The 15,152-nt window shown below is 32.4% G+C and overlaps 1 long non-coding RNA gene across 1 annotated transcript; it reads right to left on the reverse strand.

Annotated features, from left to right (window-relative positions):
* Nucleotides 1–14,286: 14,286 nt before the first annotated feature.
* LOC111638071 lies at nucleotides 14,287–14,942 on the reverse strand. Its single transcript, XR_002758790.1, has 3 exons — nucleotides 14,767–14,942; nucleotides 14,581–14,691; nucleotides 14,287–14,491 (listed from the first exon to the last, which is right to left on the reverse strand). It is a non-coding gene; the product is annotated as an uncharacterized LOC111638071 (long non-coding RNA).
* Between the last annotated feature and the right edge of the window lie 210 nt (nucleotides 14,943–15,152).

A 15,152-nucleotide genomic window follows, 5' to 3' on the forward strand; every position in this document is an offset into this window, starting at 1 on the left:
ACTAAATCACAATTTTGCAAATTGTTTTTTTTAAATTGCAAGCTTTTTCTTAAACGCCTTAATTAACACAGTGCCACAGAGATGTGGCAAGCAGATTTCGACCCTAAATCTTTATATTGTGAGAAGCTGGAGACAAAACAAGAACTTTTCTTTAAAGTTTAGAAAATGTATCTGGACTTATTTAACAATTAATGCAATCAATCTGTTTTTACGCGTGAAATCCGACAAAGACCACTTTACACCTTCGACAAAGCGAAATACTAACTTCTGTCCAGCTTAATTATTTTCCGTGGAGAGATCTTGTCTGATCCGTTGGTGAGATAACCACCCTTGAGATGCAGCTTTTGCATCTCTTGCCGTAGGAAAGACTTACCTTCGAAATTGAAGATGAACCGGAGAAAAAAGGACAAAAATCCCAGGCTCGGAGCAAACTCTTTTCTCGAAATTAACAAAAGACAAACAGACTGAAAATAGGAGACATAAGCCATTAATAATTATATATTTTGCAATCGTCTGCAGTTAGCAAAAGCTGCAGATGTGAAGGTGTTACTCGTAGGCAGCTGACCTTTTAAACGACAATGACACTTGTGAATTGCAAATAACAAATGGTTTCGAAGTTAGCTAAAAATGATTTTTCGTAATTATTTTACATTTTAAACCTTTTATAATTAATTTAATAAGCCATTCGTCTCCTTTAAATTAAAAGATAATGACACTCATTATTAAAAATAATGCGTGTCATTTGATAATTTGCCCATTCTCATTTTAAAAACGTATGAAACATAATTATTTTAAAGTTCGTTTTTTTTAAAATTAATGTAATGTAAAAGGTATGCTTTTAAAGTTTATTAACTAATGACTATAAATAAATCACAATTAAGTAGAAAACTACTTATTAAAAGTAAAATATGCTAATTAACTGTTAAAAGATTAAAGTCTTTTATCACGTTAAGATTTGAAAGTTATTCGTATCATTTTTAAATTTAATCTTTGCGTTATATCTTCTTCTGTATATGTCTTCTTTCACTCGGAGATTCTTAATCACCTCGGAAATTTGCTTTTCTTCACTGTCAAATGTCAGCGAAAACCCTAATGCTGACGTGTAGCTTATTGTAAATGCAGATTAAAGTAAAAGTTACTGTTACAGCTAACGAGAATCCTGGCCGGGCACAAGTGCGAGATGGTCGACACCCGAGAGGTTCAAATCTATTCTTGGGTACCTGTTCGTTCTCGCTTCGCACTCGCCGACGTCTCGGCAACGAGTCACCAAATAACAAAGTGTTTGACGTAGGATTACCATCGCAACACTATCGTTGCCGTGGCTTGGGGTCTTCCGCCTTCGGGGCGTTCAGTCATAACAACCACTGGCCATTCGACCAAGTATATCTACTAAGTGTTCGTTACAATTACAAATAGATAATTTGAATGGCTTATAGAACTATAAAACGGACTTTACTCGATTAAACTCCGTTTTTACCTCTTTCTTTATAAAGGGTTTAAATTTTTACGAAAATCTTTTAAAATAACCTAAAACTGGAGAGGATGAAACGAATGTCTTCTTTTTAGCTTTGGAATCTTCTTTAGTTCTTCTGTTACGAAAGGTTCAGAATTTAGAGAATCCAATTTATAGAAACTTAGGCTTTGTTTCGTTTATATACTTTATCTACGCAAACATCGAGATGTACAGTACAGTACGTTAAAATGTTATTTAATTTGACACTTTCTAAATTATTACTGTTATTAGTTGTTTTCAATCATGACATCATAAAACACATATTACATATAGAACAACAATACGAGCAAATGGGCTGATTCTACTTGGGAAAAAGTACTCATTGTTATGAAAATATTATATTAAAATTCATAATTTTCAAATGGAAAGAAAAGTTTGTCACAATTGAGTATTTTAAATTAAATACCTGGTGAAAGTAGATATGTGTCAATGTTTCTTATTCCTAAGTTCGAAATTTAAATAAATTTATAATTATATTTCTTAACTTTAAAAATATTTTTTGAAAAAACGTCTGTCGAATTTACATCTGGAAAAGATGCAAATATTACGCTGTACAGTACATCTATGTGACGTCAAATCTGTACTTGTACATGGTTGAAATATAGCATCGTAGAAGATAATTCGTCAGTTGTAATTGAAGTTGCAAATTACTCATTCTGTTTCTCAGTTGCAAGTAGAATCATGACGAACTTCTTGCTGCCGTTTTTCATTTTAAGTATTTATTTATTCGTTTTTATTAGGAAAGTTGAAGCCGAAGTTATAAACGCGAAAACGTGTAAGTGGAACGTTAGGCTCTGCTTTCCTCTAAGCCTAGAAGTTTGACAATGGTGTTTGGGATATCGGAAAGCGGCGCTGAACGTCAGACGTACAGTACACATTTTCGCGTTTATAACTTTTGCCTCAACTTCGCTACTATCGATCAGTAAAATTTGTTCTTTCTGAATATTCTTCCGACAATGGATCTATTGTAAAATTTTTATCACAAAATTAATATTTGTTTTATTAATTGTAATTTATTTTTAAGGTTTATTTCCAAAACAACCCGTAAATTGTTTGTTGGATAAGAATGTGATTGTAAGCGTTGTGAAACCTTCGATCCCCTCGCTATCCCTTGATGATTTACTGTCTTTGCAACTTGGAAATGTGGAAGAATTACTTCGTGTAAGTAAAAACTCTTCATTAACACAAATAATAAATATTATATATTGTTTTAATATGCAATATTGTTATATAGAAACTTGCTTTATTCTTGCTGTTTCTAGTGATAGGGCATTTATGTACTAAATCTATTTATATAATCGAGACGGATTGATAATAATAATAAGCGCAAAGCTGAAACGGTTAGGAGTTGAAAGTTGAATTTTCATACATAGTTAGGGTACGTCACGAAAACGCACACTAAGAAGGGATTTTTCTAAATTCCTTCAACGGGGGGAGAGAGAGAGAGAGGATTAAGGCTCATACTGACGAACTCTCCTTCTACTGTACTATTTTAGATGAGGTTTTTTGCATTTTTTATTGCGTTTTAATAGGGTGCGTACACTAAGGACAGATTTTATGTAATTCCACGCGGGGAGAAATTGTTAACACTTGTGTTAAGAGAAAGCGGCGTACAAGATTAACAGGCGCAGATGCGATTTTTTGCGATTTTTGCTGGAAATCGAACATATTTTTAGACCCATCTAAAAGTTCTGTAATTAGTCTGGAAACAGGTGGACCTAATTCTTGCATTCTGTAAAAACTGATAAGATTTGTTATAACGTAATAACCTTAATCTTCGCTATCGTTACTTTTTCCCCGAGCAACGCCGGGCTTATCTGCTAGTATCATATAAATATTTGCAAGAAAGGCAATTTATGGATTCATAATAGTTGTTTGATTAATTGCAGAATATTAATTATAAATTTTTCTATACCAATATTTTAATAAATGTTTTCGGGGGTTTAAATATAATTAAGATATGTTTAACGTTTACAATTCTCTCCGTTAACTAGAAATTCTACGCACAAATTTGAAAAGTAGTCAGAGATTCTCCTTTCAAATTTCAATCTTTCCTGATATTTTCAGAATGCAACGAAGTGTCTGAATTCGACCACGTTTCCTTCACTTAGCTGTGAAAATGAAACAAACGGCGCAAGTGACTTGTTGTCGCGTTTTAAAATTGTCTCGTGCCTGTTAAAGAAAGTTTGTTACTCCAATGATTCGGCTAGTGTAACGGCAGTGTTAAAATGTCTTACAGACGTACTTGCAATAACGGGAAACAATGTGATAAAAGGTGTTGCTGACATCGTTTATGAACGACAAATATACCGATGTGTTTTTGGTATAAACTCAAATATTCGTTATGGACTTACCAATTGCGATTTTTTCGATGGCATTCGAGAATTAAATATTACAACTATTCTAGTTAATGTAAATGATAATCTTCTGTCAGATACCACGAGCAATTTGGAAAAGTTCTTTAAAATTCTTTTTGGAAACATTGATGATAAATGTAGCTTTTCCGATTAATACGTCATGATTTATTCTCGATGTAAATTTACGAAAAAGAAATAAAATATCAATTCATTTGTACTGCGTACAAATACAGTAGAGCGTCGTTTATCCGAAAGTCGGTTATCCGAAAGACGTCCAGTCGGCAAATTTAAATTTTCGCTAGTGTTGTGATGCTGCAATCTTTGGCTATGTCTTTGGCTTCTCAAATATTTTACGTTTTTGATACTAAATTAACTTTTGAAGTATAATTTTTTATTGTTTTTATATTTTTCAATATATTTATTTTGTTTGTACAAAATAAAGAAATGATTTTTAATGATACAATAGTCTTCGTTATGCTTAACATTGACGAAAATTCAACGCAAAGTGACACGCAACGGAGAAAAATGTCAAGATGGGATAAATTAATATATTTTTTCGTACATAATCGGTTATCCGAACAACCCCAGTCCCCAATTGATTCGGATAAACGACGCTCTACTGTATAGATTTCTGGATTTCTGGCTTATTTCATTCTTTTCCAAGCAAACATTTACATAACTGCTTGCAAATTATTTTAATAAATAATATTCTCGCGTCGCGTTTAACACTGAATTATTCACATTCGATGTGACAATATAACACGTGCACAAATAAAAAGTTGTTTTGGCTTAACCCTCCATTACAAACCTCGTAAGTATGGCGTAGAATGTTGATAAAGCATGATAATGTGAAAAATGTATCTGTAATCTCTATGTATAATTCAGTCTCTACGGGGTGACAGCACAATGAAATCTCGCACCACCTCAAAATCTTGCTAGGGCAGCCTCTGGTTCGGCCCGTGAAAAAAGTTTTTTTTTCCAATTCGGCTCGGGGGCAAAAACTGTTGGCTGTAATATATTTAGGGATGACAAAATTTTTGCCACTGGGCAGCCTTTAACGAGACAATATAATAATTTTGTTTACCTTATTTAGCTGTTATGTGGGATGATTTATATTTGAATTTTAAAACAATATTTTGTAATAATTTCGTAAGCTAATTATTCGAAATTTTTAAAAGTAATTTAGATAATTCGTTTAACAAAAATGTCTGGATTTAAAGTGAAACACTTAATTGTGTTTTCTTTTATTCGCTTTAAAAATGTGCAATTGAATAAATATCAAATATCAAACATCACAGTAAAAGATATATCTTAGTAAACGAAGCAAAAGATATATTTTTTACTTAATTTTTACTTCGTTTACTTTTCGTTTAAATACGAGGTCTGTTCAAAAAATACGCGGACTGACGTCATAAAACAAAATGTATTTTAGGTAGAAGTTACATGTTTGGGTCACCTTCAATGTACTCTCCTTCCCAACGCACACACTTATCCTAACGATGTTTCCACTTGTTGAAACAGTCCTGGTAGGCTTCTTTTGTAATGTCTTTCAGCGCCTTCGTCGCATTTGCCTTAATGTCGGGAATCGTCACAAATCTTCTTCCTTTCGAGGTCTTTCGAGTTTGGGGAACAAGAAAAAGTCACAACGAGCGAGGTCAGGTGAGTAGGGAAGTGGGGAAGAACAGTGATCTAGTGTTTGGCCAAAAATTCAAGAGTTCTGAGGGCCGAATGGGCTGGAGCATTGTGGTGATGGAGAAACCAATCGCCACTCCTCCACATTTCTGTCCTTTTGCCACGGATTGCGTCCCCCACACGTTTCAGAATTTCAATGTATTAAGTTTGGTTCACTGTGGAGCTTTGGGGCGGTATTCGTGGTGAACAACACCCTTAGCATCAAAGAAAACTGTCGGCATCACCTTGACATTGGATCGAACTTGGCGAGCTTTTTTGGGTCTGGGGACCACTTCAAACATGCTGTATGCTTCGTAGCAACATCACCGTAAGCCGTGTTGAGCATAGCAAATGTTTCAGTCGCAAATTTTCCAAGTTTAACACAAAATTTTACACCGAGTCGTTGCTCCGTCAGGTCACTCATTCTGAAATCCGACAAACGAAAAAATCGCACTTCACTAAAAACCGCGTAGCTAATCGACAAATAAAGATATCTGTAATCGGGAAACGGCGCTATCACCACACGATCCGTTAAAACCTAGTAACATTAAGCTGATTCTCCTGGAACCAACTGGAGCCGAGCAATTCAAAGTGTTCGCGTATTTTTTGAACACACCTCGTATATTGCTTTTACTTAAAACAACATATTTATAACGACACCTTGATATATGAGTCTGATTACTGGAAATTACCATTGGTTTTTCCCTTCGTCTTAGGGACTTGTAAATATTTTAAAATACTGTATAATCAGTTTACGATAAAACTTGAAGCTTTCATAAACCATTTTATATGAACACTTCATTCTTATAAATTAAGTGTGTCGACTATTAACGAAATTCTAAGATTTTAAGATATTTTTAATGAAATTATTGATAAAATAAAGGTAATAAACGAGTCGATGTATGATATTTCCTCGTATTCCCGATTCAAACAAGTGCCCCGCGTGCAGTTCAATGACTTAGCCTTTTTTCTTATTTAATTAAACATGCCACTCTTTTATGGTTGCTTTCTTAGAATTAAGAATAGAAAATATGTTTCTAGCTTCTGGCCAAAAATAGTAAATACGAAATGCAAATGGTAATTTTAGTCAAAGAAAAAATAATCGGCAAATATAAATTTCGATTAATTAAGTATTTAAATTATAAGCATTTACCCCATTCTCAGCCAAATTGTTTCCTTTTAGATTTTCCACTAGAGCGGGCCCCGCATTTCCGTACTATCATTTAAATGTTTTTGGTTATATGTAAAATTTTTCACAGATAAAATATCAATAAATTCGTAATTAATTATTAATAAATTAATCAATAGTTAATACACAAATAACGAAACAAAAGAAGGCCATGTTTTTAATTATCTACGAGTTTTACATTACGATTTTATAGATCTTAATGATGCGCTTTTATCTAAAATGGAAGATTTGTTGAGGAATATTTTCCGGAATGATATAGTAATTTTAGGAGTTGCTCTTTTCAACGTTTCAAATTCAAATTCTTCATTTTGTATTGGATTGTTAAACGTAATATTTAAAAGCGTCTTACATTCTATTCGCGCAAAAGTTTATTAATTTCTACAGTAATGTTAATTTTTAAATATATAATTTTTAATATAATGTAGTGTTAGCTTCTCGTCACGTGACCGTTGTAAATTTATTGTGTCGACGTGTTCGCGGCAGATTCTGCGCACTGTTTTTTTTTATTACTCACTTGCGTAATGTTGATGGCAATGTAGTAATAGTTACTAAACGTATCTAGTTATTTCGTATTATTTAAATTCATCACGCTTTATGGAAGAATTATTTAAAACCTCTACTTTCTGTCCAGGAAATATTGAGCTTTCGGTTACGTTACATTGCACGGGAGCATTGTAAGCTTATTCCATTAAGCATCATTTTGCTCCAAATTTCGTAGTTTAGTGTGGTGTTTTCATAGTTGTCTTTCGAGGTTTACTTGGATAGAGTTGCTTTAACCTCTTAAAAATAAACACATTGTGTATTATTTTTAAGAGATAAAATATGAAATGTTTACAGTAAAGTTAGAATTTGTGTCACAATACGCTACTTCATAGAAAGAAAAGTTAAAAATACCTTTTCTTCGACAATTATTCAAAACTGATCATTGAATATAATGCAGGTAATTGAAAATGTACATTATATTTATTTATTTGTGCATGTAATTATCTAGAATTAATTTGGAAACATTTTTCTTTGGTATTTATAAGCGTGTTATTTACACACTTAGTGCTTTTACGTAGAACAATGTCAAAGAAAAATATAAAATTTTATCAGCGAGTCAATTCTTAGGAAGATTTTTCTACATTTGAAATATAATTACATGAAATTAAACGGAGGTGAGTAGAGAAAGTCTAAATAGAACTTGGCAAGAGTAATAGAAAAACAATTAATATTACTCAATATTAAAAAAATTATATTTTATTAATCTGTTTTGATTATTATGACTTAGTGACTATGTACTGTACATCGTTGTAGTATATGTTACTTCGTTTTACTACATTAGAAAAAGTAGGTCACACAACGACCGTTAGACGGATGACGTTGACTGTCGGATTTTCCGAAGTGCAGCGGGCCCTCTCACGAAAGTTTCTCTTCTGATATGATAATTAATATTAATTATTTTAAATTAAATATCGGTCAATGAAGATAATATAAAGAATAACCAATCCCATGAAGGAATATTGTAAAGAATTTAAGCTTTATCGATTTGTTTTACTTATTTGGGTAAAGTGGCTATATTGGAGAATATTTTAGCTGTGTTTATGGTATGGAGACGGTCGCATGGACTACTCCCGTAACTGCATTTAAATTTTTGTCGCTACGTAACACTTCTTTAAAATTAATGGCAGGGATTTCTGTATTTTTCGACTAACGGTTACTATTACCGCTACCGTAAAACCGAGTGTTTAAATTTGACTTATGTTCTTCCTTTCCTCATTATCTCCGAATGGAAGGATATATATGACATGATATGTTTAAGAGTGTTAGAAGGCCGAACCTTACGGCATAGCCTTTGAATATGAAGGATGGAGAGTTTTCGAGGAAGTTAGAAGAGGGAAGAAAAGTAAAGAATGATAGGAAAGTCTGAAATAGGAACCATGGCGCTGTCGCCTTACATTTATTGATCATACTTTAGGGGCATAGTCCACAGATAACAATATAGTCAAAATATATACAAACAGAAGGCCGTAGTACTGCCTTTAGGGAGACAGGGAACACGAGAAATTGACAACTATGCACGTGGGCAACCGACACAAGCTGCTGAAAATACCAACCCGAAATGTGTTGGAGTACAAAAGCACGAAGTTAAACGCGAGGAAAAAAATAATAATAGTAATAAAATAAAACAAATAACTAGAAATAAACACGAAAAGTCATCCTGACAGCCAACTCGGCCAGGTTATAATGGATAGCAACAACTCGGCCATAATACAGGTACAGGGAAGTACGACACAACACAAGAGTCCCCCGATGGCCAATTTTATTTTTATCGCAATTAAGTATCAACAGGAAGGGAAGTGTTTTTCCGACAAAATTTACGGGCGGATGTTTTGAATAAGACACTTTCTAGTCTAAATACAGTCATTTTGCTTGAAAATTATTAACAAAAGATTAAGAAACGTAGAAAAATGCTACGTTTTAACGTTTGTTTACGTTATGGCTGGAAGACGTGCTTTTAAAGGGGTGAGACAATTGTCTGGGAAGTTTCGTCTAGACTGCTCAGATATAATGCCGATTCGTTGATCCAACTGTCTCGTTATAGAAAATACCAATAACTGTGTAGGAGGCATTTCAAGGAGAACTGTAAAAACCAATGAACGGCAAGGAATTGCCTGGTAGAGTTACTTTAGGAAGGAGGAAGTTGGCGGATACATTTATTGTTTAAAAGCGGTAACACGGACGATACTTGTCAAAGTAGAAGAAGCCTGCAGAGGTAACGGCAAATCAAAGGTTAAATCGCTACCAATTCAATTTATTCGATTAATAAATGTTTTGCCACTCGATTTCAAGTGTTCCTCACTGAATAAGAGAAAATTTCACTACTTGATATCAAATACTCCGCAGTTTAATGGCTTATGGGTGTAGATTTAAAAAATGAAATACTGTTTTATTTACATTGATCACGTGTCTTCTACAGAAAGTAGTACAACAAGCGACATTCACCCGTTTCCAGTGTTGCGAAAGGGACCACGAGGTCTTCATTGCAAACACGACAACCCAGACGTAATCTAACATCGTGAGATTCGTTACCTGTCAATTATATATTCTTGAATTTGACTCGCAGGTTGGGACAAAAAACGTCACGACTTAAATATGTTAAACTTTCAAAAATTTTATAAATTAGAGAAAAAATTTAAAAATTTAAAAAATCATAATGATGCAATGATGAATGAATGTACAGAGTGTTATGCGTCGGTTTTACGTATACCAAATATCCTTGTTTGAATTCAATGTCAATATTCAAAAAACGTATTCTTGAGGCATATTTCTGTTCAATCTTCAGCATCAGGCCATCATCGTTGTTGTTGATCTTGTTAATAAAATCTTATTATCTTATCTTATTATCTTAAATCTTATCTTAATAAAATCTTATCGATTTTATTAACAAGATCAACAAGATTCCGTTTCACTCTAATGATCCTTACCAATACAAAATGTCTGCTTTCCGTGCCCTTATTCAGAGGGCCTTTCTCTATTGCAGTAATGTGGTGGATAGGCAAAAAACGCTTAATAGAATATTACATATTGCCTGATCTCTAGGGTACAGATCAGTTATGATAATAACATTGATCAGAAATCACAAAATAAACAAAACTAAGGCGCAAAGCAAAGATTTCGAAAAAATTACAAAGTTCACGTATGATAGAAAGAAAAAAGCCATCATGAAAGAAATCTCAGCCCGCAAAAAGTCCAAGTTAGTTTTCGAGAGAGTTCCTAACCTGTACAAATTATTAAGGAACGACAAAGACAGCATAGATAAAGAAAAAAAGGGCAGGAGTGTACAGGATACCGTTTAAAAATCGTGAACTAGACATTAATAAAAATTACATTGGTGTCACTAATAGAAGCTTAGGAGTCAGATTAAAAGAACACAAATACAATATCAGCAAAAGATCTAACGCCACAATACTATCGCAATTGGCAGAAGTTGAGGGCTCAGTCGGCAAATGGGACGAAGCGAGTATTATTAAATCAGTACATTCACCGACATTGGCGATTTACGCCGAAAAAAATTAAAATATATAAGAGCAGGTTACACGATGCGTCCATTAATTCTAGAGATTCGAAAGGGGTGGCCTTCGGCCTGGAAATACTTAAATAAACAATTAGAAAGCTTTTTTTTTTTAATTAAATTTCTTATGACTGCTGTATATATATATTGTAAAGTCTTTGTAAATCCAGGTTTAACAGTAGTATGAGTAGTATGTACTGGAGAAGTAACTTTTGCAGTTTTTACTTGTTTTATAACAGTCGAGGATCTTCCTTTTTGTAGTTTTCTGTGAATAATTTGTTTTGTAAATGAAAACAAAGTTGGAAGGCATTATGCTTTAATTTCTTATTCCCATCAATTCTCACGTGTTCCCATATTTATAGTTCAAAATGAACTTTACGCAAACAACAATTCTTTGTAGTTTTCCTATTTTCTTGGCGCACTTTTTTAGCCCAAATTTTTCTCCGAACGGGATCTCTTGAAAAACATTTCACGTTATATCCTTTTACAGAAAAATTAGAACAACCCTAAGTTGAACATCCAGGCATTATTTCGGTGATATCTGCATAATAAAATTAAAGGGTATATTCTAAAACTGGATTAAAAACGACTTTTAAGATGCATTTAATACATTCAGCAGAATAACAATAATATGTAAAATAATCATTTGTATGATGAATTTTTATATGATGAATTTTTAAATTATTTGGTATTAGCTTTACCAAATAAATGCTGCAAATGCTGCCTTTCAATAAGGTCCAAAGTACTAGTGTGTCTTTGTATTGTTATTGTACAAGATGCATTAAAGAAATCTTACAAGTAATAGAATTAAATATGTTTTGAGCAGAATAACAAACTGATTTTTTAGGTACTACAGTATATGTAAATGCTTAGTTTTATTGTAAATAATACTTTTCTATAGCAGTATTTTTATATGTTTAAGAATTGTGACAATTTCTCTTTCATCTATATAATTTATTATGTTAGAACAAAACTACAGTACAGCATAATTATTACAGTACTCCAGTCAGATAAGCTTTATTTGCTGGAACAATAATTTTTAAGTTATTCTAGCAAAAGAAATATGCAAAATATAAGTATTTAGGCTTAGATAAATACAAAAAGTTCTTTAAACAAACACATTCTTCGTGGATGGACTGTTATCTAAGGAAAAATAATTTCGGAAAATTTAGTAGAAAATCAAATTTTGGTTATATTTTGCTATTTTACACTAATTTTTGTACTTATTTTTGTATTTATTTTTGTACAATACAAAAACACTTTATATATATTTCTTCGTTTTAATAACATTGCTTAAACGGATATCGGATCTAATGTAAACAGCTACGCTAACTATCGATTTTTTTCATTTGTTGCCTTATATTATAGCTTAAATATGAATGTAAACATAAAAGTATAGCAAATTCATGCTTACCTGTTGTCAGATGTGTTCAAAATCTTCTAAATTTCTTTATAAACAACTTTTAAAAAACACTTACGATTCAAAATATACAGTGCCACGCGCACTTTTTGTCAGAACATGGCGGATTTTAACCACGTAATACAATTAACCAATATAAAATTTGAGAACCCATTGTCGCTACTCTGATAATCTAGGTAAAGTACTTTAAGTGCCACTGGTTGATTTCTCAACCTCAGAAAAACTCTTATCGAATAATTAATGCCTTGTACACCCACCCGTAGGACTAGTGAAACTATACGATAGAAACCGTAAAGGCCTTTCTTATAATTTCAAACCGAGTATCAAAGCTAATGTATTAAAAACCGTTTTTTAAAGCAAAATACTCGACAGAAGAAGCAAAACAGACAAGTCCTAGAAATAAATAAAAGAAATTTGTTGGGAACGAGAAATTATTTTTCTTGTTCGTATTGTTTATTTTTTTTAAAATCTGACAACACAGTCTCCACGTGTAACTAGAGATTGCTTGGAAATTCTTACTAAAGTAACGAGAGTGGTGAAAATGTAGAAAATTTCGCCATTATCGCGTATTTATTTTTAAGAATAGAAATTTAACGTTTCGTTCGATTATATTACCAAATTGATTCGTAATACTCGTACCACAAGTAAAGCGCTTTGTCCGTTCGGCTTGTGTATTATCATTATTTTATTTCGTTTGTTTTTCTTTTGGCCAAGTTTACGAAAGAAATGGTCACCATATTGCGAGTGTATTTAGCGAACCAAATAGTAATTTCCATTTTATTCAGAAATTTGCAGATTCTTGACGCTAAAAGAACCCTTTGTTCTCCTTTCAATTTACGTTTCAACTTTATTATTATTATTATTTTTTTAAATTCAGCGCTCTCAATCTACTTTTTCTGTTTGTATTTTCTTAGCATAAGGTTGCCATTGAGAAATTACTTTTTCTGTTGTAAAATGTCTTGAAAATCTTTTAAGGAAATTACGCTTTTCTCTACTAAAATTTATTGAAGCGATGTTATTTATTTATCAACTATTTGACGAAGTACTTTTCATTTCTCGAAGCACTAATACATCTTGTAACTAGATCTTCCCTGTTTAAAGCGCAGCCATAGCTTCCAACTCGGGTGAAATCTTTACGGGGTGCTAAATTATAACGACTCCTCACTTCGTATATGTATAAATAACTGGAGATGGAAGCCAACAGTGGACGAAACATTTCCATTAGCAGCTGGAAGCCTACCCATGTCACGTCTCGGGATGTTAGTCATACGGCGAGAAAAAATTTGTTAGTAACTAAAGAGTAGATAACCCAAAAAAGTTCTTTTTATGTTTTTCCTGTGTAAAAATATTTTGGTGTTTTTTGGCCAAGTAAAAATATGTGTTGTGCTGTAAATATTTAAGTAATTTTGATATATATTGGAAAGATAAATCATTAAAACTAAAATTTTAAAGACAGCGTTTTTGAACTTTAAAGTGTTCGACCCTGTTCATTTAGTGAGATGCAGATAGAAAATTAAAGGGTAAATATTTTAAAAAAGTATTTATTAAAGGCGCATTATATGTAGTCTGTTTCATTTATAGAATTATTATTGTTATTGGGCTGTAATTTGAAAAATTTGTAGACCTATAAATTCCTCCAGTAGTCGGTCTGTCCGACTGTCATTCCTTACTGTCGAGAAAAGTGTTAGATAGATGAAATTCGAAACCAGATGCGGAAATCATAGGAATAAATTAATAATGGTCTCATAATTTCACTTCTACCATAATATTTTTAAACTATGTCGACCCCGCACCTTTGTAAAGACATTTCAATTAACAGCTATTTTACACTGAAGACACAGAGAAGGAGCGATAGAACTGAAACGATATGCCAGTTGTTCTCTTTCAAAATATGTGAAGAAATAGCTGAAATTCTACATTTTCAAACGTAGATAAACAGCCAAATACCAATAGGTCATATCTGGTCGTATTGATCAGAAGTATGAAGATCACTTATGAAAATATACGAGATTTACATTAAATAAACTGATGTTCATCATAAAACAACTTAAAAGCTCTTTCAGTCTGACTATATTTTTACTGATTATGTTTATAATATAGAAATACTTCTCAGTATCGCAGGATTTAAATAACAAACATTGAAATTCTAGCCAAATTTTTATGCAAATTATAACATTTTGTACACTAAACGTTCATTGGTATAATATGGTAAAGTTGCAAATTGAAGCCAATGAAAATCGCTGACACTGGACAAGAAGAAAAGTATAAAATTCAGTATTTCGAGAGCCTACAAAAAGACATTTCAATAAAAATCTCAAACCATCTATTTGTATTGTGCTTTAAGATTTAAAAAAGTTTAATTAAGCAACGACTTACAAATGCAATAATTCTCGTCGTCATTAATTCTGGTCATTGCAGAAAGGCAACGATCAAATAACCACTGGATATGGCAAAGAGTAGAGTGAGTACGATATCCATCGCAAATACCTGCAACAATATAAAAGCATGTGTGTGTAGTGGTTACGCAATATCTGTTATTTTGTATTGTAACTCGAGACGTACGGAAATTTCCAAATTAAAGTATGTACGAAGTGTTTCGAAGGCTCGAAAGAAATACGACGCCAAGAAGACAGCCACAAAAAACAAAACTAAATAGGCAAACGGATTCGAAGAATTTTAACTTGGAGTAATCGCCACAATATTTGATATTACAGTATTATTGTATTATTTATTATTAATTTTTCAATCTTTATATAATTATTATATTTAACAAGATANAAAAATCCGCATATAAAATAGTACGACATTTGATTGCTAATAACTCTGATTAACTCTTTTAGTGAATACTACAAATTTAATATAGAGTTTGTATACTTTTAACGTAACTATTAACTAAATTTTATTAAAATTTATTAGATGCCACTCCGACAGTTCCCTTGTTAGTAATA

Source organism: Centruroides sculpturatus, unplaced genomic scaffold (assembly GCF_000671375.1).
Source record: "Centruroides sculpturatus isolate CEXI.00-Female unplaced genomic scaffold, Cexi_2.0 scaffold142, whole genome shotgun sequence".
Taxonomy (NCBI): domain Eukaryota; kingdom Metazoa; phylum Arthropoda; class Arachnida; order Scorpiones; family Buthidae; genus Centruroides; species Centruroides sculpturatus.